Source organism: Astyanax mexicanus, chromosome 15, assembly GCF_023375975.1.
Source record: "Astyanax mexicanus isolate ESR-SI-001 chromosome 15, AstMex3_surface, whole genome shotgun sequence".
In the NCBI taxonomy this organism is placed as follows: domain Eukaryota; kingdom Metazoa; phylum Chordata; class Actinopteri; order Characiformes; family Acestrorhamphidae; genus Astyanax; species Astyanax mexicanus.
Window position 1 is genome coordinate 36,606,442 of NC_064422.1, and position 20,342 is coordinate 36,626,783.

Below are 20,342 nucleotides of genomic sequence, written 5' to 3' on the forward strand. Positions count from 1 at the left end.
ACCCCATGTGTTTATGGGTAATTCTAGGTTGTTTAGTTGTTATATTGTCAGAAATTGTCAGAGTGAAAGCTTGATTAAAGGCAATGGAAGGCCTGTAATTCAGTCAAGACCTAATGTCACGTTCTCTTCTTTAGATTCTGTTTGTGTTCAGTGTGAAAGCAGTAGAAAACAATAGTTTAAGCACATACCAAGAGCTAAATCATCCTCAAACTTCAGTAATTCAGGCAAAAGCAATGCGATTTTGGCAAAATAAGCAGCATCAGAATGAGAAACCTCAGCCACGGCACCTGACGCAGGCAAACAGCTTAACAGCTTAACAATAAAAAAGAAATACATAAACATAAGATTTGTAATGTGTCAGAGCCAGACAGGAATGAGACTGGTGCAGATACAATAAAATAACTTTATTAAAAGTTATAGAGCAGACAGGGGTAGTCAACGGAAACAGGGTCAGTACCAATAATACACAGTGTAGAGAAACCATACCATAACCGGAAGACAGTCCAGAGTTCATACACAGGTAGGCAGTATCACAGGGTAGGCAAAAATCCAAAGTACTAGAAAAAGTCCAGGTCATACACGGATATCCAACACAAGGGAGTAGGCAAAAATCAACGTCGGTAGCAAACAAAAACAAGATCATACACGGAAAAAGGCAAGGGCAAGAGAAACGCTTTGTATTGTAGGAATTACCAAACAGATACTCGGCGAGGTGTGAGCGTGAGCATGGTCCTTAAATACTGACGATAATCAGTACTCGGGGCTTCCTGGTGGCGTCATGTGATGTGTCATGTGATCGGGAGTGTGTGTTGTGTCATGGAGTGGTGCGTTCTGGGTATTGTAGTTGTTACTGTGGGAATCGCAGATTGAGCTGGATGTGGGAGACTCAGACATGCTTTCAGCACCAGACATGACATAATGCCTCTACAATGGCATTTGTGTCAATGTTTTAATTGTTAGTTTTGGGATTGTAACCTTACAGACTTACCTTCCATGAATTATTTAAAAACATTGCTAAACATACTTTTAAAGTTTCACTTTTAGCTGGGAGGTGGGACGTGAGATAATAAGATATCTATAAAAAGGCTAAACTATATCCCTCGATTCCATATCATTTTAAAACTAGAATTTACTGCATACAGCTCTGGGAAAAATTAGGAGACCACTTTAGTTTGTGCTATTTATAGGTATATGTTTGAGTAAAATGAACATTATTGTTTTATTCTATAAATTACAGACAACATTTATTCCAAATTGCAAATAAAATTATTGCCATTTAGAGCATTTATTTGCAAAAAATGAGAAATGGCTGAAAAAACAACTTCAAATAATGCAAAGAAAACAAGTTTATATTCATAAAGTTTTAAGAGTTCAGAAATCAATATTTGGTGGAATAACCCTGGCTGTTTTTTGATCACAGTTTTCATACATCTTGGCATCATGTTCTCCTCCACCAGTCTTTTACACTGCCTTTGGATAACTTTCTGCCTTTACTCCTGGTGCAAAACTTCAAGCAATTCAGCTTGGTTTGGTGGCTTGTGATCATCCATCAAGGCTTTCAATTTAGTAAAATCTCTTTTTTCTCTTTTTTGTATCTTTTGTCTAAAGAGTTCTAGAATGTTTTACTACACTCAAAGACAATGTATATTTCTTACTCACCGAGTTGTAGACACCAGCCATCCTGCTCAGGTCTGGATCTGCACTTGACTGCTTCAGACTGATGCTGGTTGTTGACTCCGTGCTCCACTGCTTCAGTCTGTCAGGTGCTGTTTGAGGCTGGAGCGGGTCACCTCTAACACCTGCATGCTCCTGTTATCTTCACGGAGACGGGGGAGCTAATGGTGGCTGACACGGCCCCCCGCTGTGACACTGAATGTCTGTAGAAAGCAGACAGAGCCGTCTCACAGCACTGGATCCACTGTCACACCGAATGACTGAGTGAGGAATAGAGTGAACACACACACACACACACACACAAAGAGATATATATGAGATAGGGACAGTACACACTGAGACAGACACACAGAAATTTTCACACAATCCTCAAACCTAACGTCAGAGAGACGAGCGATGAGCAGTGAGTTCATAACTCACTCAGGCTGCTGCTGATAAAGCCAGTGAAGATTAGATTTAGGGACTCGGCCTTATCAGTGAATTTAATCTCAGCTGCTGCAGCCTGATTTCATGGTATAAGTGGCATGGCCGTCCGATTTGATACATCCAATAAAATAAACATTATAAAAGTACTGTTTTATTTTATTATTTTATTTAAAAATACTTTAAACTGTGCAATACTTACTTAGAGGAGCAAATGGTGTTGATTGACAGTAGGTATAGCAACATGCACTGAAAAAATGATGCGTAAAATTTACTTTTTCTTAAAGTAAATTTGATTTCATTTTTTTTATTTCATTTCAATTCCTGCAATTTAAATATTTTTTAGTTAAAACACACATATTACACTCTCAACACATGGATGGCATGTAATACAAACTTAATTTATATTACTCAAATCATTTATGATAGATAAGTATACTTTTAGTATACTTAGTATACTAAAAAGAATGTATTGCATGCCATCCATGTGTTGAGAAAGTGTAATATGTGTGTTGTAACTAAACATATTTAAATTTCAGGAATTAAAATATATTATATACCACAATTTATTTGAGTAATATTGTATTAATGAAGTAATTGTAATTAGGTAATACTGTATGCAGAAATTAAGTAAAGTTTACTAAAAGAAAGGATTGAGTGAAGTTCAGTTTACTTATTTACTCTATGTAACATTTAAGTCTTGAAACTGAGTTGAAGTTACTTAAATTTATCTGAAATTAAAAGCAAATGTAGAACGTTGCAAAACTTTTTTAAAGTAAATTTTACGCATCATGTTTTTTTCAATGTGGGTGGTTGCTATGCTGTTGAGAGTTGGTTGCCAGATTCAAAAAATGTTATGTCAAACTGGTTATTACCTATAAAGCCCTATAAATTTGGGCTTCAACGTCAACTTAAACTGTGGGTTTGATGTCAAAAACAGGGCCGCCGCTCTGCATACGCAGACAACGCAGCCAGCGTTAGGCCTCAACCATTTTGCAGTTGCAGGGAGCCAAATTGACTGAGAATGAAATGTGTTGAAATTATGACATCATTAAATTTAAAACCCAATGTGAATTATTTATGATACGCTCATCTTTTTTGTCTTTAAACATTGCATGGGGCACCTACTCTACTACTTAAAGCGGCACGTTATTATTTTTGTGCATAATATAATGCCCCCACCCCTATTGCCTGAAATGGCACGGCTCGGTTTGCTCTGTTGGTTGTTGCCAGATGTGACATTTTCCAGTCAAATAAATAATCAAAAAATGCATGGAGGCGCTAAATCTTGCGCATGTTTAACCATTTTTAAAGTGTATGTGGCCATTCTATACAAAAACTTGTCCAGTGCAATATTTGTGTAAGTTAAAAACTTAAAATAAAATAAACAAATAGGATGAAAAATCGTAACTTATCTGGCAACCTTAGTCCTAACTAAAGTAGCAACGCTACTTGAGTTTGGCAGGAGACAAGTTCACCGCGCGAAGTTGCTACTAAATGGTAATTCAACTATGAAGCGACGGTTTGAGTCTGGAGCTGAGAAGAAGAAAAAGAAGCAGAAAGATGAGGCCCATGCATCCCTTTCTGGTGAGTAACTTCGATGATAAAGGTTTAAATAGTTTTGATTACTTCATGTTCAGTGGTGTTGCCTGAGCTAGTTACGTTGGCTTTGCTGATTTGGTAGCTTTAAACGCTTAACTAGAAACTAATCTGGGTATTGCAAGGCACGTGGCACGTTTGCAAATAGTAGTAGTGTAGTTTGAAGATTTTTAGTGACTTAAATAAAAAATTAATAAACAGAGTAGCCTACTTATTGACTAATGCCGTCAGTGCACTATCCAAATGGTCTGTATGACAGCAGGATCAGACAGCTCTATAGATTTTGACAGGCTGATATAAATACACCACGAATATAAACGATAATTTCATAACCTTTAAGGCTGGCTTGTGTAAATGACGTGTCCACTGCTTAAAATAGACATGCATCGTTTCATTTATTATTTATACATTATAAATAGTACTCTTGTGCTGTTCTTCACTGTTATTGGCCTTACTTATAACGTTGTAAATATTCACAGTTACATGTGTAATTTTAATAAATAGTAAAATTTTGCGTAAACCTTTTGTGTTTGTGTGTGTGTGTGTTTTTTGTTTTTTTTTTTTGGAGGGGGGGGATGGGGGGGGGGGGGCCTCCCTGACCAGTTATGCTTAGGGCCTCCAAAACCTTAGCAGCGGCCCTGGTCAAAAATGTATTTTAATGCTAATAAAATACACTTAAATGGGCTTGCTACTTAAGTATTTTTCATTGTCACAACATAAGAAATATATAAAAAGAAAATAATTCATAAACCATTCTAAAATACAAAAAAACTCAACTAAAACCAGCATAATTTTTCATTGTTGTGAATTTATTGAGTCAGTATATTTTGTAATTTTTCTGGGCAATTTAGAATATCCAATTTACCTGATCTCCATGTTTTTGTAAACCGGAATCCCCGGAGAAAACCCATGCAGACCATGATAGGGACTTGAATCCAGGACCCCAGCATTTGGAAGCAAATGTGCTAACCACTAAGCCACTGTGCCACAAGTTTGGAATTGCTATGGAACCACCCTGACTTGCCACAGATTCCTCCCTCAAAAGAAGTCTGCTGGCTAATTCTGCTGTGTACTGTCTGAGGTTTCTTTAGCTGATCTACTGGGTGGCTCTGGTGGGGGTTGACGGGTGCAGAGTGGTAACAGGGTAATTATATGCACATATCTTCTGATGTCAGAATAAGGGAGCATCCAAAAGCCTCATATAAGCTGTAGATGATTTCTGACAACAAATATTTTCAGCTGCTTGGAAGGTTTATAGGGGAACTTGAGACCCTGATCATTGGAAATACAAAAGCACACAAAAGGTGAGTTTAACACAATATGTCCCCATTTAAAGTAATGTTAGTGTCTACATAAGAACCTATTCAAACCTAAACTGATCAACATTAGAGGTTATGATAAAGCAGAAATGCAGTACATGTAATAGCTGTTTTATTTTAAAGAAAAAAAACAACAACACAATAGACTGAGTCGAGGCACCCATTATGTATGGAGGCGGTTTGATGGCCTAAAGCTTAGCACACAGCGATGATTTAATAATTTTGCTCTCTGAGGGTGCTTATTTTAAATCATACACCAGAGAGTACATTTCCTGAATTGAAACTGAAAGGCTATTTTCCAGCTCCAAACAAAAGACATGTAACCTCAGATATGTCTGCACTGGGGCTACAGTTAGCATGCTGAATCGGAGGAGAATGCTTTAATCAGAATGCACTGCACCTCCTCAGAGGAAGCAAGAGAGATTAGCTCTATTCCCAAATTACTTAACTGCTCTGTTCTGCAATTAATACATATTGGCAAAGCTCTGTGGTTTGGTTAAAGAAAAAAGAAAAGAAAAAAAAATCCATGATTTTAACCACAAATCTGGGGATGATTCTGTGTTCTGTCTGATGTTCAACTACATGCATGTGGTGTTGGGCAACAGTGTCTACATATTGCTAAAGTATTCATACCCCTTGGACATTTATCACATTTTGTCAAATTACAACCACAAACTTAAATGTACCTAATAGATATTTTAAATGATAACCAACACAAAGAAGCTCATAATTGTGAAGTGAAATAAAAATAATACATTATATTATATGTTTGAGGGCTGATCAAGACAATGTGGGTCGCTGGAATAACAAATGCATGATAAACTGAATATAATTGAATTGAAAAGTTTTTTTTTTTTTTTCTTTACTTTTTTATGTTTACATTGTAAAACACCTTTGCTTGGTTAATGTAAGTTCTCAGGAAATTAAGCTACAATCTCAGGACGTGTTTGGTATTGCACACATGCTCACAATGGGGGGATGACCATTTAAATGGCCTGGGGTAAATATGTAATGGCCAGTATTCTAGTGTCTCTTTAAGATATTGTTTTAGGTGTTTCACACCTGTAGTTGGTTTCTATGTTCCGGATAAATTGGTGAGTTCATTTACATGGAGCATTTTCTCCCTCTCTCACAAGCACATTCTCTCCTCTGATTGGTCAGAACTGTCTGTTTAAGCATGCTACTCCCTTTCCCCCTTTTTTACTTCTATTGTTTCTGTGTAGCCATGCTTCAACACTTCTTTAGAGCAGATTCACAGAAAGCTGGGGATATTATAACTGCTCACTTTTCCTTCATATCACCATCAAGCACTTAGGAGAGCGGGAGGTGTATTCTCACGTTCCTTGACAAGTAAATGAACTGCTTTTTCATTTAACGAGACAGAGACAGCAGTGGCGTGATTACTCAGTCACTCAGTGAGGAGAGCTGTAATCTCGCTCAACTTTACAGCTCCAAAATACGCCTGCCTGCCACCTTCCCTCAGCCTGCCTTTTTTTATATAACAGACACAATTCATTAGTTTCTGTACAACCGGGAGAGATGAGCAGATAGAACATGCTGTGATATCAGAGGAATCTTCTTTGGTTGTTACCAAAAGGTCCCAGGGTTGCCAAACTTGCAACTGACCATTGGCAAGAACAAGGGCGTAGGAGCGGGTTTGATATTGTGGGGGACACTTTTGCTAATGCAGCAAAGCCCATATACACACTAAGAAAAGTAAGTACAGATTTGTACTTAAAAGAGTACAAAGCTTGTCGCTGGGGCTGTACCTTATATTGAGGTACAAAAAAGTACCTTTCAGTGAAAGTCCTTTTTTGTACCCATGGTTTTTGTGCCAGTAAAGATTATAAAGATTATAAACATTATCATCAACTAAATTTGGCTCAAAAACTTGATGATCCAAAATTGTCTGGCTTTCAAATAAAAAAATGTGCAATTTAAATATATATTGTTTATTAGTGCAGTGATGCAGAATACTGAATGTACCCTTTGGCTGGTTAAATGGTACAAATTTGTACTTATTGCTGTTAGAAATTACTTTGTACTTCAGAGGGAACAAATCTGACCCTGTAAAGACCAGTATTGTACCTTTGAAGGTACAATTATAAAGAGTGTACCTTTAAGTACAAAAAAGTACTCATATCGTACCTCTGTTTTTTAGAGTGTAGTTTCTTAGAACAACATTTAAGGAATTACTTTTAATCACAAATAATCCCTTTTTTCTGTACTCTGTTTATTATTAGTTACATCCAAGTAAAGGTGACTTTACAACCACCATGTTACTCCACATTACATTTAAACAAATATGCGTGAAATGTCTGAATTATATACATATATGACAAAAACTGATCAGTTATCATCTGCGCTTTTAGTTGTTTCTACTGAAAGCACTTCTTATGATGGTGTCCTTTTTTGAAAAAAAAGAATGTAACTTTACGTTTCATAGAGATTTTTGACAGAAGTTAATATAAACATTAGACTAAAGAAAAAAACATTTGGATTCACCTGGAATCCCTCTATTTACTCAGGATTTAGTCTTACTGTGAACTACAAATAAACAGAAGTCAGGTTAGAGCAGTGTTTCTCAACCCTGTTCCTACACATTCTACTGCATATCCCCACTGCCTTCTCTGCTTTAAAGTCACTTAATAAAGTAAGTGGAGGTATGATGTGTCTAATACACTGCTGACATACATAATGAAAAGGATTTAAACAGGTAAACTCAGTAAAGGACTGTTTATTAGCTAATCAGTTGGATCTGGTAGAAAACACACAATTTTAGGGCAGAGATCAGGGTTAATAAACTGCTTTAAACTACCAACATAAAGTACTGTACTAAATTCTGACTATCCACTACATCTGGCTTCTAGCTAACTATTTTTTTCGTTTACTATAGCTTACAGTAAGTCCTGCAATCCTAAATTAATAAACACAATTTGAAAATGAAATAGTGATTAGCTGATCAGGGCAAGCTGAACATAACATATATGTTTTTTTTTAAGCCTTGACTCCCTGTCTAGCTAATTCCAAAGTTAAGCTAACTGACTAACACAGCTGCAGTTTATTATCACACGGTGGGTTTAATCTGTGTGTTTTGATTTGGAGAGTCTTTTTAACCAGCTATCAGAAATAATCTCAACACAGGCCACATGGTAAACTCCGTTACCTCTTAGCCGTATATCCAGATTTACTACAACACCAGCTGATGCTGGACACCGCTTCTAAATCTCACAGCAAGGGGGAGGGGCTTCTCCTCCACCAGCACGCTAACTCTTCTCGCAAGACCAGCGAGCTGATTGGCTGTTTCTCCTGAAAGGCGGGGCTTTCTCCCTGAACCGGCACCGTGATTGGTTTCCCAGCGCTTAGCGGCCGGTCTCTTCATTAACAGTACGACTGAGCTGAGCGAAACTATTTCATTTTTGGGGGGGACAAATCCACCTTTTTCTAATATCCCCCCCGGTTCCTACGCCAATGGGCAAGAACTATATATGTATATATGTATATATAAATTGACGTAAAATGCTTATAATATGCCAAAAAGAAAAAAAAACACAAAAAAAAAACACCAATTTTTTTTTTTTTGTCTTTTCTAAGATTTCTCAAAATAAGCAAAAAATTCCAAAAAACTTTGAAGATAGACTTGAATCAAGTAATAATCCTTGATTTTATTCCTACATTTAGACACAATAATCAGAATAAGTGGTTTGGTGACTTTTTTGTACTTATTTTGAGTTCAAATGACTTTGAAAACAAAAGCTTAAGCTTAATCTTAAGATTAAGATTAAGTTTGTTGTTCCCAAATAAGCAAAAATATCTTACAGCACTTACAATGATTAGTAAGACAAACATCCTTATCAAAGAAAAAAACACTGCAAAAAAAAGATAGTTACCTTTTCTAAGATGTACTTTAGTAGCAGTGTACTTTAGACGAGTACAGAAAGAGGTGAATTTCTTAAAATTTTTAAACATATGAGTGTATAGTACACTATAAAAAGTTGTAGCAAATTAAATGATGTAATTTCAAGGCAACAAATCTTATTTTCATCTCTCTGATAAGATTTTATTTTTGTTTTTAAAAGCATTATATATTTTTTTTTTTGCTTATATTAGAAATATGGTATTAATCAATCTTACCTAGAATTTTTTCTTATTTCATGTTCAAATTCTGAATTTTATTTGCTTAACATAAGCAAACATCTGCCCAGTGATTCTTGGTAGACTCTAAACACACCGAGATCCTGGCGAGGAAGAATGATAGATTACTATTCGGTAGCTACACACAAACAGCGGACTGAGGCACTGCCACTACAATCAGGAGATTGCTGATTCGAATCCCGGCCATGCAGCTTACCATCAGCTGCCGGAGTCTGAGAGAGCACAATTGAGCTAGCGCTGCCTTGCTCTCTCTGGGTGGGTAGATGCCGTTCTTTCCCCTCATCACTCCTAAGGTGATGTCGATCAGCACAATGCATCTGTGAGCTGATGTATCAGAACTGAGTCGCTGTGCTTTCCTCCAAACGTGCTGTGATGCTACTCGGCAATGCTGCATCAGCAGCAGTTCGAAATGAGGGGGTGACTGATTTACATGTATTACTAGTGATAGTGGGAGTACATCTGTGCAGCTGAGAGAGTGAGGAAATTGGGGAGAAATTGGGATAAAAAAATATATATAATAAAAAAAGTTAAACCCACCAAGGTAAAATTGCAAATTACAAATAACAGAGTATTTTCTTTTTGGCGTTTTAACCTTGCAATATCTTGTGGCACAAGATCTCAGCACACCCCTACCAATTTTGCTTATGAAGTGGATCAGAGAAATATAACCAAGTAATTAATAAACAAGCTACTTTAAAAGAGGATAAAAAGTCCTATTGTGGATGCATACGCACCAAATCAAGGCCTACTAATAGGAATGTTTTAGTGATGCATTTGTTTTTCCAATTTCCAATTTTCATTCTGTACATCATTCAGGAATGAAAAAATCTATTGGCAGTTCACTTGAAGGACGTCCTGTTTAATAGGACTTTTATGGTGAATGTAAACGTGCAGATGCAGCATGCGAAGCCCAAACAATAAAGCAATAAAGGTATGATATACCAGATCACGTGTAAGAGCAAGAGCTTTACAAACTTAACATGGCTTTTCTGTACTAAATGGAATATTGAACACATTAACCATACAGACACTGAGAAATCCACTGAGTAAAACCCAGATTAAAGATATTATTCTGAATTTACAGCTACAGCTGTGATATGAAGTACATTAAACACCGCAATGGGAGATTTTTACCCCCTGCTACACACACACACACACACACACACACACTCCCACATCCAGCCAGTGTGACAGAGAGCACTCGGTGTATTCAGACTGCCTCAGTAATCTGGGACTAGTGCACGCTCTCCCACAGTGAACTGAGACAGATCACAAATGTTCTCTGCCTCTGGATCCACACGTGGTCCTGATTCAGCTCACTCACACACATTCACACACTCACTGAACACCACAACCTCCTGTCTGGCTGCTCTCCAATCAACAACGTGTTGTTCCCGATGCATCAGGCCTGCTGAACTAAACAGGTATTTTAGTTATTTAATGCTGGAATCCTCAGCTATGCTTAGATCATAAACAAGTTGAAAATAACTGTTTTTCTGAAATGCTAAAAAAAAATATATATATATATATAGTGATAGTGCTTTTTTTTTCATTTTTCAAATATGCCTTAAACAATAACCTCACTTCCTAAAACAATAACCTCACTCATATTTTATACATTTTAGGAAACACAAAAAAATACCAAAATGTACGAAGGTGGTTTAGCCAAAAATATTTTATTCAGATTTTATGCATATGTTTGTGTTCTATTATATCATGTGCTATGATTTCTGCTCAGTCTGGATTACATCAGCCAATCACATAATTCTTTCCCACCATTGGGCCTGGTACTGTTCAAATTTGTGCACCTAATTTCAAACCGTTTTGTCTTTTTCCATCAAAAAATATGGTTCTGTAACCCAAAAATGAAAAACAATATATATATAATAGTAGGTTTTTCAGCGTAAATAATGATAACATTTGTTGGTGTTTCTAGTTATACAGACGCAATGAGCAATCAAAGGATCGCTAGAGAAAATAATATTTTATGAATATTTTTCTTGGACCAGAGGGCGCTCTTAAGTGAGTTGAAATTGAATTTGAATTATAAACGTTGGATACTTTTATACTCAAACTTTTAATCATATCCTCAACACAGAACAACATCAAATGTTTTAGCACATCGGACATCATTTTGAAATGTTTTAAACTCCAGTTTTAAGCCTTTTTAACATGTTCTGTAACGCCAGCATAAGTAGCAGTAATGCTAGCGAATCTACTACCTTAAACCCATTTGTTGTAGAAAAATGGAAATATGCAGGTACATTGTCTTTGCTTTTTTTTAGCGACATCATTCTGCTTTCAAAAATCAAAGGAATGTCCTGGTTAAGTAGGTATTTTTTTAAGTGGAAAAAAATGCACTGACTTTGGACTTGATATAACACAGTGGACCAGCACCAGCAGATGACACGATTCTCCAAACCAGAGACTGTAAAAAAAGATGGACGCCGTGTCGCCGTTCCCATGCATTCAATGAAAATGAAGCCAAAATCTTCCTCCATGTTGGCAATCCTGAAACCCGAGTCTGCGCAGTAGAGACCAGAGGAGGGAGAAAGACTGTGGAGAGACAGCCTACTCATTTAAATAACCCCACCCCTGAGGGCTGCCTCCACAGAGCTCACACAGTCTATAGTCCCACCCATACAGTCATTGGTCCGACCCCAGTTAGGTGTAACCCAGCCCTTTTACAATAACCACACCATTTTTTTTAATAGAGTTGAATAACGTTTTAAAGAACGAATTCTGTGGGGATATAAAAAATTGACAATATAAGCAGAGGTTACACTAGCTGTTGCATTTAGATAATGGAAGTAGAATTACAGTATATTGGGGAAAAAAACGTGATTGAAAGTTGTCTGTTTTGCCATTGAAACCTATGGGAATGGGTGGGGTTACACAGCTTTCTGCAACCGAACAGCAGGGGGCGCCTGACCTGTGGTGGCTTCACTTTTGAGAGACGATGCTCTGTCCAGCTATAATACACAGTCTGGAGAATTTGGCAATATTCAGTTGCCAAATGTTAAATGTATTCCTAGTAGTGATTGCAGCTACTTAAACTGGTATGCAGTGATTCTAATGCTCCTCTATTGACAGAGAAGGAAAAAAAAATCTCTACAGCTTGTTAAATTCACCAGGCAGAAGTGTCTGAAGGCATGTAAACAAGCTCTGAAAAAGTGAAGTGAATTTTTAATAATAAGAATTTTAGTTTTTGTCATAGTTTAGGCATTTTGTCTGTAATCACATACACATGCAAACACACATAACAGGCCTGTGGATTACAGAGACATTTCTCAAGCGCAGTGTTAATCCGTCCTCTGCTCTCTGCAGATTAGCCAGCTAGAAGTAACCATCATGTTAAACCCACACACACACACATAGATAGAGAGAGAGAGAGAGAGAGAGAGAGAGAGAGAGAGAGAGAGAGAGAGAGAGAGAGAGAGAGAAACAGAAAGAGGGGAGAAAACACTGGACACCAAAAAATAATAGGCTTACATCAGGGTACAGGATGTGCCAAGGCATTGTGTGTTTTTGGATAGGGAGTTCATTCCTGCCACAGTCTGCTCGCATGCTGCAGGTATGAATAAACCCTTGCACTGTGTTGCAGCTCAGCACAAAGAGAAAACACATTGAGATTTTACATTGTAGTTATTTCACAGCTGTATACTCAGGGCGTTATAATAATATAACTTGGTTATATTCATATACTGCTCTATATCTGTCTGAATCCTATTAAAACAGTATTCTTTTCTGTAATCAGGTGTTTAAGACTATTGTTGCATTTACCTGTGTCAATTACAGTATTAATTTTACTCATTGGTGAAAAAAAAGTGGATAAGTAAATGAAAACCTGAGAAAAAACATGTTAAGCATTCAGCAAAAAGTTGAAAAATAAACATCTAATTTTCCCCCAAAAATTGTCAGTGTACCTTATAATCCAGCTTTATGTATGTATAATTTTACTGGTCAGGTTGCAAGGAGTTGACTGAAGTACAGCATTATAAAGGAGTTTCTGTAAAGTTTCTCCAGCACCAAGGCTGGAGCAGTATTAGCATTAGCCGCTAACCGCAGCACTAGCTCTTCTGCTGTTTAGAGTCGAGTATATTGGACTGTAGCCTGTGCAACGGTATCCGGAACATTTAGGGTTCCTTAGTATAGCTTTTTTAAGGGCAGCATTTACTAGCAATAAGAGCTGCTAACTGTGGCTAGCATTAAGCACTGCTAACCATGCTTAAAAACTGGAAATCTAAGCTTGCTGTAAGTGAACGGAAGCGCTTTACTCAGCCAAATAAACAGTTTTCAGTAGAGAAATCTGTATAGATTAATATCCAGCACTTGTTTGACTTTAAAATATATACTTACAGTGTTTTTTTTACTTAGGTGCCCCCAGCAGCGAGACCTGGTGAATAATAAAAAGAAAAAGAAAAAAAAAAACACTGCGACACCCTTGTTCCTTACTACTGTTGCTTTAAAATGCACCTTATAATTTGTTGCGCCTTATGTATGAAAATAGTCCAGAAAATAGACGTTCATTGATAGTATGCCTTATAATATGGTGCGCCTTAGTCTGTAAAATAAGTTCATTTTGCTCAGTTTCAGTCAAATTATGTCATTTTGGTGCATCTCCAACCACTACTGTTGCAAAGTGGCATATTGTAAGTTTGATGCCCCTTTTTTTTTGTCTGTTTTTATCATGTAATGTAAGTCAAATTGACACTGATTGAGACTGAGTGAAGTTTTGATATGACAGTGACTAAAATATTGCATTAAGAATCCTCAAATACTTACCATGTACAGAGAAACTAGCTGAGGCTGGCTCCTGTACTGCAGCACAATCTTATTTAACAGATCATAAAATTTCATCATTTAATTCTGTACTCTGCATGGCTAGATGGTCTGCATGCCTCAGAGCTCCTCAATGACAAGTTTTACTACACCCCCAAAAGGCCATGAAAGATGAAATACATCTTTAGGACTGCTGTAACTCCTGCAGGTTCTTGTACTCTAAAACAACACGGTGTTATTCTGTGATCCGCGGCCGTGTATCTGAATGTAATGGGCTGCTGTGTTCACAAAATGACTCTCCCCAAACCGTAACATTTTCCTTCTCTCATTTACAAAGAGTTCATTATTACTAAGAGCTCACAATCTTCTCCAAAAGGCTGCTCGGTTTTATAGAGCACTGCTAAGCAGAGTTATGTTAATTTTATGGTATTTGGAAGTCACCTTCCTCTCTTTTTAACAAGCTGGAGGCTCGTAAAAAGCTCACGGCTTCGTGAACAGCTCTGGCCAGTCTGTTTAAGGAGGTCAAACATCTAATCCTTTACCTCCAATGCCCCACTGACTGTCTAGGTAGTACTAACCGGATAAACACTGAGAAGGTGAGGAGGTGACCCGCAGCCTTTTTTTGGAATGTATAATTTTATTTCTCCAGCCTTTTTATTATCTTTCTGAATAGTCATAAATTGATGGGATGTTCTGAACTAGATAAATGGATATTGAGGGTTGGGTTTTTGGGTTTTGGTTAGTAGAACGTTTTCTATATGTTACAATTATGGGTACCACTTTAAAATAAGACTACCTTTATAAAGGGTTTATAAATGGTTTACAATTAGTTTATTAATGGTTACTAATTAGGTTGTAAACGCCTTAAAAATCAATAATAATCAGTTATAACACATACGTAGAAAGGGCAACAATGACCTGTTGTTTGCCAAATAGTGAACCCACAGCCATCTATATTGTTGCCGTTTCTACGTATGTGTCATAACTGATTATTAATGATTTTTAAAGCATTTACAACCTAGTTATTAACCATTAATAAACTAATTGTAAACCATTTATAAACCCTTTATAAAGGTAGTCTTATTTTAAAGTGGTACTCAATTAGGTATGTATGTTCTTAAAACGTTCAACCTGTCAAGTTTTCTGGATGTTTCTAGAACTTTTTTTTTTATTTAACATTTTTAACGTTCTTGTAACATCGCTGCAACATCAATTGTAGACTTTTGTTACTTGAATGTTACTTTTAACATTTACATAGAATAGATTTGCATATCTGCCAATAGGCACATGCTGTGGGTGTGGGTGGGGATGCTGTTGGGGGTGCTTACTGCCTCAGTTAGCAATGAATGAATGAATGTTTGACGGTTGACGTCTGCCTAGGTTGTATTCAGTCAGTGTAGCGTCAAGGTTTTCCATTGCCAAGATAGCAATACACCAGAAATTTGACCTAAACCCTCATCATTTCCAGACCACCACACCCATCAGCTTAGATATATTCACAAGAACTGTTGCTAGTTAAAAATAGACAGTTGGTGGGGTGTAACATAGGAATGAGCTTTGTAACGCACCTTGCATAGGAGGTAAGATAGCTCCCCATATGGGATAAGTAGAGGTGAACTATCTATTTTATAAAATTGATCTGCATAGAGTGGAAAAATTAACTCGAGGTAGGGTGTTTCAGAATCATCAGATGTGGTGGGTGGGCGGGATTATTCCTCCAGCACTGTTATTTCTGAAAGAAATCAGAGAGGAATCAGCGGTCCAAGTCCAGGTTTGGAGGTACCTCCCTGGAATTAATTCATTTTTGCAACTTGGGATGTCTGTAAACACCTTCACTTAACAAATTTTATGCATCATTGGTAAATGTTAACCAGGCATTGAGCAAAAAGTTAAGTTGTTTCTTAATGCTCTTAATGTTCTGATAAAGACTTGGAAAATCTGCAAATGTCTACAATAGCCCTTAAATTGGGCAGTATCTAATTCAAATACCTATAACTGCAAAATGACTTTGGTTCAAATTGAGTACAGCCAAGTAGTTTTATTTCCAACACTGCATATATACATATATACAGGACACACAGAGGACTGAAGTTACGTTACTGTCCTTCCCAAAGTTACAACAAGTACAGCAAGATAAAAACATAAATCTAAAAGAATGAGAGACACTAAATGTACAATACAACAAGTTCACAGATATAGACATACGTGAGACAAGAGACAAAAGACAATAGTGCGATAGTGATAGGGGAGTAAGAGATGAAGTGAAAGTACATTGAAAACAGAACCCGTATAAACAGTAGTGCAACATAGTGCAATATAGTGGTGTTAAAGCTTAAGGTTTAGTTCAAGCTTAGTTCAAACCTGCTCAATAATTCAGACAGATTTAAACCTGGGGGAAGCTCATAGGTAAAAGACTATTACTCTACAAATCTCCATTGATCCACAGAGCAGCGGTAGTAATGTCTTAGCCTTAGCACTTTATCTGTCTCTATCCTTAATAAATCACAGTTACGGAAAACACAGGCCTAATGAAACAAATCACTGCGAATGCTGGGCTTGCTAATGGAGTGCTAACAGAGGGAGGCTAACGTGCTAATCACTTACCTCATTAGCCTGCATAATGCGGCTAATATTCTCATGTCAGGAGGAGGGCCAAACCCTAACCAGAACCAATCCTGTTGACATCTGTCACTTTACTTCAAGCTCAGCATGACTAGCGCAGTGAGACTCGGTGAATGCTAGTTTAGCTCGTGCGCTTCGGCGGCTGAGCCAGCGATGTGTACCCTTGAAAACCTGACACAGTTCCGCTAAACAGTGGCTGTTAATTCTTGGCGTAATTCCTCTTCATCATCTTAAGGGGAATAAATCACATAAAAGGATTGGCTTGTTTATAAATGATTTGCAACACGTCTGTGCGGTGGGGGAATTTGGGCCGTGCCACTTTTCATTACACCACCTGCGGGGTTACAGCAAGACGAGCTAAGAGCCTGACTCTGACATATTACGAAGACCATCATTCAGAGATAAACTAAAGGTTTTGAAAAGTGTTTGAGAAATTGAACCCCACACTCACAAACACACTCTTACACACAGATGTAAACATGCTTGTCAAATTTGCAGAAATAATTGCGAAATTATGCATTTATAATTTATAATAGAGACTGGAATGGAAAAAACACAGTTTTGTTCTCTTTTTTTAAGCTTGAAAGGGGTTTTGGAAAGCGCTTCATTCTTATTCAGCTTCCAGCAGTCTTTTTGGAAATACTTTCTATGAATGTCATCTCTACAAGACTCTATAAACACAATATAATGCATCCATAAGGCATTATAAACATGGCTATACATATTTATAAAACTCTATAATTCATCATAGCCATGTTTATTATGCATCATGAACTGTGATTATAATGCATTAAAAGCTGTGTTTATAACATGTTATACATCAATACCAAGCAACTCAGTCCCAGCTTGTAGACCATATCATGACTAAAACAGCTTCCAACTTATAAACACACCCTCAGTAATCCTATAAATATATTTTTAACCACTCATGAATTATACTTGTCTTGAATATAGTATTAGTTATAGCCAATTATAATGTATTATAACAGGTCTTTTTGCACTCAAAGTAAAGTGACAGACTTTCATTGTGGGACTAGATTTTTAACAATAGATATATACTATTTTAACATGTATATCAAAAGCATAGCTTATAATGTATTATGATCACAAGTAATAATGCTTAATAAACATGGCTACAGTGGGTTATGCATTTTTATAAATATTTATAGCCATGATTATAATGCCTAAAGAATGCATTATAATATATTATGAATGTAGTTATAGAGTCTAATAAAGATGACATTCATAGAAAGTGTTACCGTCTTTTTTTATTCTTCCAATTGGAAATGTGTAGAAACTTACTTCACACTCTCATAACACTGCAAACAGCACTGTTATGCAACAGCTCTTGCTGCACTATTGGAGTTTAATTTTGGGCTGTGAGAAATTCATTTGTTCATATTTTTTTCCCAATTTTTCTCCCCAATTTAGCCAGGCTGATTGTCCCACCCAGTCAGCTGTACATCCTCCATCACTGCTGATGCCACAACACAAGGAAGGTAAAGACTAGCACATGCCTCCTCCGATACATGTGAAGTCAGCCACCACCTCTTTTCCAACTCCTGCTGATTTAGCATTGTCGATTAGTATCACAGCGCACTCGGAGGAAAGCGCAGCAACTTGGTTCCAATACTTCAGCTCACAGATGCCTTGCAGTAAAAAGCATCATCTACCTATCCAGAGAGAGCAAGACCAATTGTGCTCTCTCGGACTCTGGCAGCTGATAGCGAGCTGCATAACCGGGATTCGAACTCGGACATCTCCCGAACATAGTGTCAGCACTTTAGACAGGGCACAAAAAAGTGTTAAACAAACCAGAATATGTTTTATATTTTAGACTTTTCAAAGTTGCACCTCTTTGAGGTAGAGTCACCTGGAATTCAGGCTTTCAGTTAACAGCTGTGTTGAACTTCTTATGAATTAATTACTTGAATTTCTTGCCTCTTAATGTGTTTAAGAGCATCAGTTGTAAAGTGGTGAAGAGGTAGAGTTACAGGTATACAGTGAATAGCTCTATTTGAATAATGTTCTAATCTATATTATGGCAAGAATTACTCAACTTAGTAAAGGAAAAAAAAAACATACTTTAAGAAATGAAGGTTATCTTACTACAGGCATCATCCAGTATAATTCAGAGTTAGCATGACAGTCTCTGGACTTTACTGTGTAGATTTGCAAACTGGGAAGTGGTTACAAACCAATAATTTATAACAAAATTCTAACATTTCCTATAATAAGTAGCTTACTTCAGCTTTTACTAAACAAACTCCAAAAAAAAAACGTGTTCACCTGTGTAAATGTGCACTAATGTAGTCTCATGCTGGTCATTTCATGCTGTAAGATTATGCTGGCATTTACATGGCTCCACATTGTCAAGTCATTACTGACAGGGCTGCTTTTCCACACTGCGCCATTCTCTCGGAAACCCAGCATTTGGATAATGAGTGTTTTGCTGGGCATTTCACAATGCTGACCAGCTGCCTGGTGTGAGCTTGCTTTTCAGTATAGGACTCTATACGACATATTCTATTTTTATTTCAGCCTTTCAACAGTGGAAATGAACGAATGGATTTGAAAGAAACTAAGCAAATGTTGGGCTGAATGGAAATAATGTTAAAGGTGATTTTCTAATCAGTATTTATGATCTTAATATGATATTGAGTGTGAGTGTAAAAAACCTTCAGAACCTCATAAATGCTCTTTAAAATTCAAAATAACTAAATTCCTCATCACCATAAATAAAAAGACCAATTTAAAAACCCTTATTTATAATATGACTTATGACTGGTAATAGGGCTAAATAATACTATACAATATCTATATTGCTATGATACTTTAATATCCATTAAAACCCATCTGATTCCCACATTGAGATGGCAGTTTCATGCAGTCCAAAACATGAGAATGTTGAGAATGAGAAATGAGAATGAGAAATGTCTGAATTAACAAAAAAGATTAAGAGCTTTTAGAGTCCTTCTATTAGGTCCTAATATTGATAAAAACATAAATGTTAATACTGTAGACATAGACGGTCACTTAATTATACCTGGTAAAACTGTGAGAAACCTTGGGGTCATCTTTGACCCAATTCTTTCGTTTGATGCTCACATATGTAGCATAGTCAAAACTGCATTCTTCCACTTAAGAAATATAGCTAAAATCCGCAGTATACTCTCTCTGGAAGATGCTGAGAAGCTGGTACATGCATTCATAACCTCCAGGCTGGACTACTGCAACACGTTGTTGGCTGGAAGTCCACATAAATTACTCCATAAACTCCAGCTAGTTCAGAATGCAGCCGCAAGAGTGCTTACCAGAGCTAGAAAGTTCGATCACATTACACCTATTCTTTCATCCCTACATTGGCTACCTGTTAGATTTCGTATAGATTATAAAATACTTCTCCTGACGTATAAATCCCTCAATGGTCTGGCCCCGCATTATCTACAGGAACTCCTTACTCCTTACAATCTGCCGCGTTCACTCCGCTCCCAAGACGCTGGCCTGTTATTAGTCCCGCGTATTAGAAAAAACTATGCAGGAGGAACAGCGTTCTTTTATAAAGCTCCCCAACTTTGGAATAGCCTCCCTATTAATATACGGGACTCAGACACACTCTCAATCTTTAAATCTAGACTCAAAACATTTCTATTTGCTCAAGCTTTTGAGTAATGTCTCATTACAATTTTCTTCCTCTTACAGCTTATCCAGCAAATATAAACCCTGTCCTAATCATCTGCTTTCTCTTTCTCTCCCCATGTCCTGAGC

The 20,342-nt window shown here is 37.1% G+C and overlaps 1 protein-coding gene across 1 annotated transcript in view; it reads right to left on the bottom strand.

Moving 5' to 3' along the window:
* LOC103028344 (cadherin-18) overlaps positions 1-20,342 on the bottom strand; it is a 379,608-nt gene that overhangs the window by 218,761 nt on the left and 140,505 nt on the right. The window contains exon 3 of the mRNA XM_049464277.1: positions 1,660-1,934. The gene's annotated coding sequence lies outside the window, so the exon portion shown is untranslated. The remainder of the gene's footprint in view (positions 1-1,659; positions 1,935-20,342) is intronic.